Source organism: Grampus griseus, assembly GCF_964374135.1.
Source record: "Grampus griseus genome assembly, chromosome: 5".
Taxonomy (NCBI): Eukaryota; Metazoa; Chordata; class Mammalia; order Artiodactyla; family Delphinidae; genus Grampus; species Grampus griseus.
In genome coordinates, this window is record NC_138998.1 from 29,578,280 (window position 1) to 29,591,665 (window position 13,386).

Here is a 13,386-nt window from a genome sequence, read left to right on the forward strand (position 1 = left end):
GTATTCATTTCAAGTGAAAATTTTACTTAAACAGAGGAAGCCACATGATTGAAAATGAAGGTTCTTTAAAATGTTTTCAATTTTACTTTGAAAAAAAAAAGATGATCTCAGAAAAATGTGGCTTCTCCTGAGATTATTTCCAAAAGCAACCCTCTTCCCAATACTGCCTTACATAATTGCAGCTCTGAGATCAACTCTGTTTGCAGGACAACAGAGTAATCTTCTCCCAAGATTACAAAGGACATTGGAGAGTGTTCCATTTTTCTTACCTTAAAAGTTGTGAAACTATAGTTATCCAGATCATATACAGTGTTACTTTTTAAAATAATGCACATTTAAGTTAGAGAGCAAACCTAGCATCATTTGGGGTCCATTGTAAGTCATTGATATTTATTAGTATCTTTTTCCTTCCCTTTTTTTACAGTAATACCTATTTTTTAGCATACTTGAAAAAGAAGGTGTACATGACAACCTCCAGGACTGCCCGGGGAAGAGCATCTTCCCTTTGGTACCTGAAGACAGACCTGTTTCTAGTTAGTTTACGCAACTCAGATGGTAAACCAACTTCGGTAAATCACAAAGCAATCCTTTCAGAGTCTTGCCAGAAACTGGAAACGTGAAATGGAATCAGGGGTCAAATTTTTGGCCTACCAGAGCCATCAGGATCCATTTTGTGTTATAAATTATTTTTAACCAAACATCAAGGAAGGAATACTCTTCATCCTACAGAAAATATTTCAAGGAGGAAAGAAAGGAAAGCCACCAACTAATTTTACTAAGTTAGTAACAAATTTAATAACAAAACTAGAGAAGTACAGAGACAGACAATTATAGACCAATCTTAATTATTAACAGATGGAAGAGTCCTAAAATATTAACAAATCAAGCTCAGTAGTATATTTTTTAAACTACATCATAATCTTTTGCGGTTCAGTCCGAGGTGCAAAGAAAATTCAACATCAGGATCTATTAAAGTATAATTCATGTTAATGAAATAAAGAGGGAAACACTCAGTAGGTGCTGACAAGTCATTTGTTAAAATTAAACACTCATGTGTAGCTTTTAAAATGCTTTTAGTGAGCTATGAGTAGGAGGTAATTTTCCTAATATGATAAAAAAAAAAACTATTCATCAAAAACCTACAGCACACATAACGATGAAAATTTAGAAGCATCACCATTAAAGTCAGAAATAAAGACAGCTGCTCTCCCTGCATGAACATTGTTGTAGAAGTGCTAGACAACAGTAAGAAAAGGGGGAGAAAAGCAAGAAGTTTGCAAAGAAATACATTAAATTGCTACTATTTGCAATTATTATTTTCCACTTATAAATGCAAGATAATCTACAGACCAACTATTTGAAGCAACAAAAGAGTTTTTGCTAGTTACAAAATCAACATACTAAAGTCAGTAACGTTCCTGTACACTAGCAATAACTATTTTAAAATGCATTAGCGTATGTATGCACATGTAATTTGCAGTAGCAGCAAAACTTTTTTTAAAAACTAGAAATAAATCTAACAAAAAGTTTTAAGAGAGAATTCTAAAATATTAATGAAAGGACATAAAAGAAGTTTTGGGAAAATAAGATATACCTTGTTCATGGATGGGAAACTGGATAAAGATATAATTTTTTTTCCAATAAGATCAATGTGATTCTAATCTCAGTTGACAAAGTGGAATTTAGCAGATTGATGCTGCAGCTCATATGAAAGAGTGCAGTTCCAAGAAGAGTCAACATAATTCTGAAAAAGAACAAGGGATAGTAGCTTTGGTACATATTAAGATGTCATAAACTTTATAGTAATTAAAACAGTATGGTATTAGTGAAAAGATAAAGAGATTAATGAAACAGAATAGAAAGGCTGGAAATATGGCATATGATAGAGATTGGCTTACATGGTAGAAGGGAAAGGATAAAGTATTGAGTTAATAAAGTTGGAAAATTCGGCTTTCTACCTAGAAAATAAACAATAAGCTTATACTACATATAAAAATACATTCCAAATGAATTAAAGGTGTAAGTGTGAAAATCAAAACTTTAAATTATGGGAAAAAACAAAGCAAAATTCGCTTTCATTTAAAGACAGAAATTCAAAAGCACATGTTAGTCTTCACTTTCTCTTTAAGTCCCAATAAAATAACAATCAATGGATTTCTAAGACGTTAAAATCACAGAAACAAAAGGAATGGAAAAACAAAGAGCAGCAGCAAAATTTGCAATCTGACAGGCAGATGGATGAGCAGTAACTTAGTTAGCAGACCCCAGAAAGCCAAATTCTAAATTGGCAGTGAAAAAATCAAGAAGCAACCTGAGGCACTTCCCTGGGCGTCCATTGGTAAAGAATCCGTCTTCCAATGCAGGGGACACGGGTTCGATCCCTGGTCAGGTAACTAAGATTCCACATGCCACGGAGCAACTAAACCCGTGCGCCACAACTACTGAGTCCACGTGCCGCAAACTACAGAGCCCATGCGCTCTGGAGCCCTTTCGCCACAACTAGAGAGAGAAAACCGGCATGCCACAACTAGAGAGAAGCCTGCGCACTGCAAGGAAGAGCCTGCGCCACAACAAAAGATTCCCGCGTGCCGTAACTAAGACCTGACACAGCCAAAAAAAAAACAAACCTGATATACAGAACAGAATCACCAAAAGATTTATCAATTGGCTTTACCAGTACCACTGGACATGAGGGTAAAGGTGAGCTATAAACAAGAAAATTGGTTAAAATATATTTAATAAGCGTTTAGTCCCCCAAATCCCCATCCTCATTTTGTCCACTAGGGAAGCTACCCCTTCCTGACCCCACAGTTTATTCTCTGTAGAGGGTAAAATAGAAGGTCTATGGGTTGGGGGACACCAGCCTAGTTGAGGGCAAGGGTACCTTAGGAAAATAGGAAGATTAGAGTAAAAGTTTTAATTCTGGTTGACACTCCCATCTTTTTCTCTCCATTTGGTTCCCAAAATTCTGACAGGCAGGCTTATGTATATTCCAATCAAGGGCATAAAAAGCCTTTTCTGAGGGAAAATCCCAAGAAAAAGATCTAAAGAAAATTACATGGGGAGTTTCTAAACTAAATGGCACAGCCAGATCTACCTACATGAAGCCTCCAGTTAGCTTCATGTCCCAAATAGGTTTAGTTAGCTTCATGTCCCAATTGGGTTTAGCGCCCCGCTCAAATACAACAGGACAACCAAGGATCCCCAGGCATTTGAAGAAATCCTCTGCTTGAAAGATAGGAGCTGTCAAGGCAACTTGAAGGAACAGACTCCATGTGAGATGAATGAAAACTTTAAAAATATTAGTAGTATCATTACAGACATAAGAGAAGATATTATATTTCCATGAACTAATAACAAGAGACCATTTTAAAAAGAAGGAAAGGAAGATTTTTTTAAGATACTTAGAAGTTAAAAAGATAGCAAAAATGAAAAACTGCATTTCGGGGTTAAAAGATAAAGTTGAAAGACTATCCCTTAAAGAAGGACAAAAAGCTAAAGAGATGGAAAACTTTTAAAAGAGGAACAATAAAAGTTTTGGATGAAATTATTAGAGAAATAATTCAAGAAATTTCCCAGAACTGAAGAGCACGTGTTTTCAGACTGAATGGGTCCAGTTACTGCCCAGAACATGGGGGGCAATTAATCCCATTAGGATGTGCCATCTTGAAATTTCAGAACACTAGAAGACCCTTTAAACTTCCAAAGAGGAAAAACAATAGCCAGAGGTGTCAAACAAAGAACAATTACAAGAATAACCTTCCAGCCCTAAATAATACCATTCTGATGGTAGAAGACAGTGGATAAATGCCTCTAAAATTTTTCTGAAGGACAGTTATTTTCAACCTAAAATTACACATCCAACAGAAGTATTATAAGTGTGTGGGCAAAATAAGGCATTTTTAGACATTCAAGTTCTCAAAAAGTGTATCTCCTACACATTAGTTTTCAGGAGACTACTGTAACATGTCTTTGCCAAAACAAAGGAGTAAATCAAGAAAGAGGAAAATAGGGAATAGAGGAGAGAGGAAATCCAATACTGGAAATGCAAAAGGAAAAGTCTCAGGATAACAGATGCACTGCCAGTGTAAGAGGCAACAGTTCTTACTGGGGAAGGATAGAGGGTCCCAGGGGACATTTCTTCAAGAGGATGACTGACAGCATATCTGACGTGTTTGACCATATCAAGAGGAAAGTTTTATATATTTATTCAATTAAATACTATACAGAAATTTAATGAGGCAACACACACACATACACACACACACACGTACATCTCTCAACATGGAAAGACTTGGAAGATAAAATATTGAGTGAAAAAGCAATGAGAGTACTAACATTACAATACCATTAGAATTTTTTTAATTAATGGTACTAGCAATACTGTAGACTTTTTCATGGGGAGTTGGGGCAACTAAGGTCATAAAGTTCCCTTTTCTGAGGAAAGAGGAACATGAATGGTACTGGGGAGGGGAAATCAAGGGGACTTCAATTTTGTCTGTAAAGTTTCTTTTAAATGATTTTAGAAAACCTAAAGTAAAAATGACTAAGTGTAAATATTAGTTAATTCTGGGTGAGTACACAAGTTTTAATCTTTCATTGATCTTTCTATTTTTCTGTATTTTTCTTTTCCAGGAAGGAAAGAAGGAAGGGAGAAAAAAAGAAAGACAAAGGCAGCAATCACAGGCTTTCCCAGGGCCCAGGCAGCAGAGCCAGGAAAGCAGGGGCCAGGACAAGGGGGGTCCACTCCAGCTGTCCCCTCCTGAACTAAGGCTTCTCTCCATCTTGTTCAGTCCATTGCTCACAATAAAACACAACCAATTTGCAAGGTGCATGTTTCATTTTTCAAATAAAATCCCTTTTGAAATCTCAGTTTTTTGCTCTCTCAACACAGTCCACAGAATTTGTGCTTCAAGAGTCCAAAGTCTCAGAAAACTGAGACTCTGAAACGATGGTTTGGGAGAGGGCTTAGTAATTAAAATATTGTTAACCATTTGTATTATTGCTCAGTATAGCTATTACTTTAATAGAAAACATATAAGCAACAATTGACTCTCTCTCACTCACTCTCATTTACATCTGGCAAAGCGCCGCCAAGCCTAAAGACCTCACCTGGTAGCAGCTACCCCAAAGGCAGATGAGTGCCTAGAATGAAATCAACAGGACTTGGGGCTGCTCTGTCTATATCACCTAAGAAGTGATAGTAAACCTCATAATGATGGAGGGGCTTGGAAGTGGATGATGCTGAGAAGGCATATGTTCTGTTTAACATAGAGATTTGCCCTTGGCCATCAAAGTGTCTGCTAAATACTCAGCTTCAAGTGCACGGTCACAACTTCTACAGAAAAGCCAAAAAGCTGAGCCTACAGATACCAATGCCTATGGTCTCAGATAGACTCGAAATAGTTCATCATCAGACTCTTTCATTTGATTTGGAACTGGAAGAATTGCAAAAAAGACAAAATGAAAGGTACTGGACAGTTATCCTTTCTCTATTCAAAAAAAATAACTCTGAAGTTTGGTGAGAATGTTGTGTGCTTGGGTTCAGGTCAGTGCTTATATTCTCTGACGCTTGATGGATTTCTGGCTTCAAATGTTTTATCAAGACAATCCACCTTGTAGCCATCTCCAAAGAAGACTGTGTGGCTCTATTAAGTCCACAATTTGCTTTTTAAAAGTGACTAAATACGCTTTTTCACAACAACGACAAGTCATCTCCCTCCTGGAGCCAACAGAGTTTGTCACCCAGCTTCCCCGGCTTTTCAAAGCCAGCCATCAAAAAGCAAAGGAAATGTCATGACTTTGGAGCGGTCAGAAAGCTCTTAAGTCGCAGTGCAGGCTATTTCTCCTTTTGTGGCACAGAAAAGAGTGGACAGACAATGAATAAATAATCCCATTGTACTTACAAATGCGTAACAATCCTTCAAAATGAGGTGAGGAACAAAGATAGGAGATAGCAAAGCAGCCCCGGTCTTAACAGAAAAGCTTGCAATTCCAGGGCCTAAACTGCTTTTGCAAACAAACACACACGCAGCGACCCTGAGAAAATAAAAATTAAAAATGGCATCCGATTCAGAATGGCAAGAGGCTCAGCCTAAACGGCTTTCTGCATAATTCACTTTGGACACCTTCAGCCTCTGTGGCTAAAAGGCAGCTGGTCTGGGCCAAGGTTAACACCTTAAACCATTCAAAATAACTGACTTTGAAATAATCATCAGGGTCACCAGTTGTTGCTAAAAGCACCTCTTCATCATTTTTACTTTGCCACGGCCCTTCCTTTCCCTTTAAAAAAGCTTGTGGTTTTATGTTCTAGCGTTTGTCCAAGGCTTCCGTTTTTCATCTCCGGTGCCTGCAGCCGCCCCTTCCCCACCTTGAACTGCAGAATCCAGGGGCAAACAGCAAACGTGTGATCCCTGGAAGGCCCAGCAGAGAAGGTCTGATGCTGGACAAAGCAACGGGGGCCCAAGACACGAATTTGTAAAGCTCAAGCTAGAGATTCAAGGGTTCACAGAAACACAGAGAACTCCAGGAACTCAGAACTTCAAATGGCCTTAGAGAATTAACAACTAAAAACTTTTAGTTATATTTTTAAAGAAAGTGGGTGAGGGGATGCTGCTTGGTATATCAAAAAAAAAAAAAAAGCCTCTTCATCAAGACAGAGAGTAGATTTTGCACATATAAAAAAGAGTTTTACTCTCTCTTTACAAGACCAGTGTTTTCTTACTCTGTAGGCAAAGGAAAAGTAGGATTTGAAAACTAGAATTGTTAGGTGTGGGACCATGATTGCAAGTATTCATCTCCATGACAGATGGGGACATTGGACGGCCTCATTACCTCCCTGCACAGCTTAGCGTTCTTCTTCTTTTTTTATTTTTTTTTTTATTTTTTTAACATTCTTCTTAAACCATACCTGGGTACCACATTTGATACCCACATTGATGTAAATGAGTATCTGCCCTAAGAAAACATAACACTACGTTTAACACTTTTCTTCAATAAAGGAAGTTCAAAAAATTGTATTTTGTACTGGATATGATATATTTTTCTTTCTTCCATTGATTTTTAGATCAATAAATAAGTCCAGGTGCTGTGTTGGGCATAATATAAAATAATACTTAATTTTCGGTGTCAGATATTATTGTGAAGAAGACATGGTCTTTGCTTTCTCAGAGTTTACATCTCAGACTGCAGTAGGAGAGAGAGAGAGAATAAGAGGCCTCTCAAAATTAGATGCACAAAGGGCTATTTGTCCCAGTGAAACTCTCTCACTGAGTCCAGGGTTCCTCCTTGGACTATTTTTGGCCTCTTCTTTGTCCAGTTTCATGAAGTTTTCATCCTGAGCTGATGCCAGAGTCCTAATCACCTCAGGGAAAACAGAGAGCCTGAGCTTCATTAAGTCAGTAGGGAAGATCATAAATACATCCTATAGTTGTGTTTCCCAAACTGTGTGCCGGGGCACCCCAGGGTGCTACAGTAAACACACATGGATATTTTAAATTTTAAAGGGAAACACAGGGACATATGTCAGACACTGTGAAAACTACTATTACTATGGTGTGTGTATATACAGAGAGAGAGAGAGAATTTTTTTTCTATACCCATACAGCTGTGCGTTAACATTTTTCTTCTGAGCTACATTATCATTACAGTTATTATTACACAGTTATTTGAAGCAACATAAATATATTACACATTTTGATATATAATCATTAAACATACTGTATTTCTCTGAATATAATACGTTATTGATTATAAGACACATTCTTCTACTTACCTAGAGGGGGAAAATGTCCTGCCAATTAAACCATGATGCCAGACTTCCTTATCACATTAGGTTTTTTTAGATTTATTAGAAGATCTTTTTTAGACTTTAGACATAGATTGTAATTATACACCACGCTTGAGCATTCATCAAAAGGCTAATATAAGTGAAATAAATTGGCTATGGTACTCCTACATCTTCACATTTTGAGTCCAGCTCTTCTGAATCACTTTTCAACTGAGACATTAACGACCACAGTTTTCTACCCAGTATCCTCCTCTGTGCCTTCGAGAACACTGGAGAAGCAACATTTCTTATGATGTTCCACTGTTGTCTCTGGGATTTCCTTCCAAGCTGTGGACACCATCCTGTAAGTCTTCATTCTGAAGCTTTCTTACTTGAAATTATCAGGCAATAAAACCACTTCATGACTGAGACCTAACTGAAGGAATTATAAGATGCCATTGACTATGAGACACACCTTGACTTCAGACACCATTAATGCTCTCACAGACACAATAATTATGTCTTTAATGCTATCCTGGTGAAAAGGGAGGCACAAGTCAGGGACAAGGGACACACATCAATTTTGATGAAAGTGAAGAGTCAGAAACCAACCAAGTGATGAGGGGATTTTCGACCGCATCATCAGAGCCAGTCACTTCCTCAAGGCTGCGCCTTTTGTTTGTTGCACCAGGGCGTTTATCTATCATGAGGCAAAGGACCACGGTCAGGAGGGAGGGATCAGAAGGGAGGTATGCCGATGTTTTCTAAAGTGACAGCAGGAGTGGAGATGAGATAGGAGAATGTGCAGACCTCAGGCATGTTCCCAGGCAGACAAATAGGAAAGAAGACATGTGGAGTGTGGGCATCTAAACTATCCGCGTGCCCTCGGGCCACGTGGAGAGTCTCTGGACATCCTCAGGGCTACGCATTCACCAGGCTGAAGACTACAACACCAGACTAACTTGATGTGGCACATACAGGGCGGTGAAATACTGTAGAGGTCTGGCCCAGAATGGACAGACTGCCTCGCTGCTCCTACACACCCACAACTCCCTCGTGGATGCCGCCATGTCTTAAGAGAGGCCTCAATCCCCATAGATACCATGATCCGCCAAGCTGGACTGATGCCAGCTTCTTCCTCCATCCCATGGGCCAGGCAACCAAAACTGAGACAAGAGGAGAGCTCCTCCTGGTTCGTTAGCAAGACAAATATTGATGTTTTTCCCCCATGTAGAGCCCCCTTGCTTCTGTCACAGGTTCTGTTCCAAAGACCCGTCACATAAACATCTAGCCAGAGAGCGTGCCTAGATGCTTATGAAAATGCATGATGTTTTAAAAATGTTCTTCTGTGCTTTAATCCCCCTTTAAAATTAATGTTCCTAATTCCTGGGGCTGCTGCGATAGGATCTCAGCCATCTGCCCCTGCTAATTCCTACCACATCTTCTGATTAAACAAAAGGAGGCAGCTGAAGGCACACGGGTTTTCTTTCAGAGGGGTCCATATATTCTTTATAGATCTTAACTAGGAATATGATTTTCTTCTCAAATTGTTTTCTTTTTTAACTAAATGAACAAATTGTCTTCCTCATCTCTTCTTAATTAGAGAACGGGGAAAGAGTTCTATTATTTCCCATCCTCACAATTTCAGACTCTACTTCTCCCCAGCAACCCCCTGCCGCTATCAGAATGGTACTTCTGTGTTTGCACAATCCTCTGTCTACTTCCTCATCATTTTTCTGATACATTCTATACACACAGTGCTGACCCTGACCTTTCCACTTCTCTGAGAATTGAAACAATGGCACTGAAAACATGAAATAAATGAGAGCATCCTGTTGAATTCAGAAAGTGAATACTCTATTCCACGGGACACCTCCGGTCTAACTACTTGAACAGATTCAATTTTTCACAAGCCACGAGGTTTACCAAAAGAAATGTAACTTCTTTTTCTATATCTCCACTCAATCTGAGGCCTCATTTCCATTTGACACAGCAGCAAATAATTTAGTCACATTACTGATCACTCAGACATTTTAAGTTTAGCTCAGTCAAATGGTGTGTGTCCCTCGTCCTCCACCCCACCCCCCATTCTATATCCCCTATTCATTCAGGGTAGCAGCTGAGTTCCAGAGATAGCGCCGGAGTCCAGGATGTGGGAGCGGGCATGGAGGGGGCCTCTGGGTCATAGTCATCCTCACCCCATGAGCTTTTCTCCCTTTATCAGCCATTTATGTACTTCTAGGGACATGGGGACTTTCTGACGCTCTTCCAGTGGAAAGCTATTCCCATGCCTTTGTGGCCTGGGGAATGTTAGCAAGGGTTCCACTTCCAAAGTCCCAGAGGATAACAGGTTACAATTCATTACTATTCTTGGAAACCTACAATACATTTAAAGAGGTTTCTGGGTACCCCCTGGACCCACCCCAAGACAGTTCACAGGGAAGAACCCCACTCCCATTTCTAATCTTCTTGTTTCTTCCCCAGCTCAATCTCCATAACGCTGGATCTTTCACTTAGGACACTAGTTCTCAATAGGAGTGGCACTGCCCCCATGGCAATTCTGAAAATTTGTGAGGGCAACTCCCCCAAAACATCTTCTTTTCAAAATTTTCAAATCTCTGGAAGAGTTGCAAGGATAGAACAATAATTTTCCAGATGAGCAAGAAATTTAGCATTAATACTATTATCTATTATACAATCTGTTAGTCAAATGTCCCTAAGTATCGCAATAATGTTCTTTATAGCTGGTTTTTAGTTCCATCCAGGATTCAATTAAGGATCATACATTGATTTTTTTTGTATTGAAGTATAGCTGATTTAGAATGTTGTGTTAATTTCTGCTGCACAGCAAATTGACTCAGTTATACATGTATATATTCTTTTTTGTATTCTTTTCCATTATGGTTTGTCACAGGATACTGAATAATATAGTTCCCTGTGCTATAGAGTAGAACCTTGTTGTTTATCCATCCTGTATATAATAGTTTGCCTCTGCTAATCCCAGAATTGAGTTGCCTTTAATCTCCTTTAATCTAAATAGTTGTGGCACTTAGAGGGCAGGAGGCAAGAATAATAGTCATCTCACAATGCATGGGATGGTCCCACCAATAAAGAATTGTTCTATGCCCCATGTGACTCTTGAATATTTCTCTAGACAACCATATCAGTTTAAAAAATTGTTTATATGATGGAAAGAAGCTTTTGGGGGTGGTAGATATGTTTATGGCAAAAATTGTGGTGATGGTTTTAGGGGTATCTACTTATCTCCAAACTCATCAGTTGTAGACATTAGATATATTCAGCTTTTCATATGTCAATCATACCTCAATAATGTGTTTTTAAAGCAAATAATAATATATACATTTAATTTTTTAATAAATAAAATGAAAAATAGTCTATAATTATCTGCACAGAGAGCCTAACTCCATTTTACAACTAAAGTAATTTTTGCACACTTTGAATATACATTGAATTTTCAGGAACAGCAACAATGCCGTAAATTAAGGGACAGCTGTACCCTGTTTTGTCAGAAGTTTTTTCGAGGGTTTATTTCAAAAAGTATGTCACTAATGACAATGCCATTTACAGTCATTGTCCACACATGACACCCCAATATCAGTCTGTGTTCAAAGCTGTCGCTTTCACAGTGATTCGAGTTCAAGCATAGACCTACTTCATTATATCCTCTAGTGCAGGGGTCCCCAACCCCCAGGCCCGCGGACCACGACCAGTCCACAGCCTGCAGCAGAAGGTGAGCGGTGGGCGAGCAAGAGAAGCATCATCTGCCACTCCCCATCGCTCGCCATGGCTCAAATCACTGCCTGAACCATCCCCACAAACCTCCCAACCCCCCAACCCAGGTCCGTGGAAAAACTGTCTTCCATGAAACCGGTCCCTGGTGCCAAAAATGTTGGGAACCACTGCTCTAGTGTAGTAGTGTCCTAAGTACTTTAACGTTGAAATATATGTTTTATTTTAAGTTTCTTTCATTTTATTTCTCCTTTATATTCAGAGAAAGCATTATATTGGGGGGGGTTTGTTGGTTTTTGTTTTTATGTAGGTTGGTTGTATGTATTTTTTTTTTAGTAGATCTTTATTGGAGTATAATTGCTTCACAATACTGTGTTAGTTTCTGTTGTACAACAAAGTGAATCAGCCATATGCATACATATATCCCCATATCCCCTCCCTCTTGAGGCTCCCTCCCACCCTCTCTAGGTCATCGCAAAGCACCGAGCTGATCTCCCTGTGCTATGCTGCTGCTTCCCACTAGCTACCTATTTTACATTAGGTAGTATAATAGGTCGATGCTACTCTCACTGGGACACAGCTTCGCCCTCCCCATGTACTCAGGTCCATTCTCTATGTCTGCATCTTTATTTCTGTCCTGCCACTAGGCTCATCAGTACCATTTTTCTTTTAGATTCCATATATATGCATTAGCATACGGTATTTGTTTTTCTCTGACTTACTTCACTCTGTATGACAGACTCTAAGTCCATCTACCTCACTACAAATAACTCAATTTCGTTTCTTTTTATGGCTGAGTAATATTCCATTGCATATATGTGCCACATCTTCTGTATCTTCTTTAATTTCAGGATAATAAGGGGGACTTTGCAAAGTAGCAGTTATAAAGAGGGGTTTCAAACAAGTTGTTAGAAATGTATAAATTAATCAGGGAAATGTGAACACAGTGAGGAGGGAATTATCATTAATAATCTTTAGATGTAATATCGTATTGGGGTTATGTTTTCTAACAAGAGTCTTTTATTGTAAAAGATTGCATGCAGATAAAATGCTATGATTTGCTTTGAAATAATCAGGGTAGTGGAGTGAGTCAGGTAGAGATGAAACAAGACGCACCATGGATCAATAATTGTTGAGGTTGAGTGATGGGTACATCAGGCTTATTTTAGTATTCTCTCAACTGCTGTAAATGTTTGAAATTTTTGGTAATAGAAAGGTTGAGTAAAGGAAAAGGGAGCCTACTGGGTCCAATGGGGTTGAACACCACTGGTTTACACTGAATTGTATATTCAGTTTTCTTTAGGGCTTAGCCTTTTGAAGTTTAAAAAAAAAAAAGAATTGACTCTTTTGTCTATGTTCTTTTGTATCTTCCTTCAATGAAAGTGGAAAACTGTGCAGGAAGGGGGAGAAAGGTTACTTGGAGAAGGGTGGGGACAGTGGGGATAGGGGAGACTGGGAAGAGTTTTGGGGGTGGGGAAGGAAACCTTGAAATTTATCCATTGTGACACTATACCACCTCTCAGCATCTTAAACGCCCTCTCCTGTTGACTGCAGCAACCTCACTGAGTATGAAGTATTTCAGACCAGCAGCTCTGTGGACAGGTGCAGAGGATTGGCCTCTGCCCCACTCCCAGCCAGAACTCCTTCTGGCCCCCAGATTTCTCTTCCTCTCCACTTGTTTCTAATTCTGATTCTCAAAGACGGAACCTACTCTGGGTGTGGGATTCATTAAGGAGCATGTCCTAGGTTCTAGGCTGCAAGCTGGAGGGGACAGGGAACAAGCCAGATGACACCTGTGAACCCCAGGCTGGTAGAGGCCATGTGTGTGCTAAGAAGCTGCTCATGATGGTACACAAAGAAGAAACACT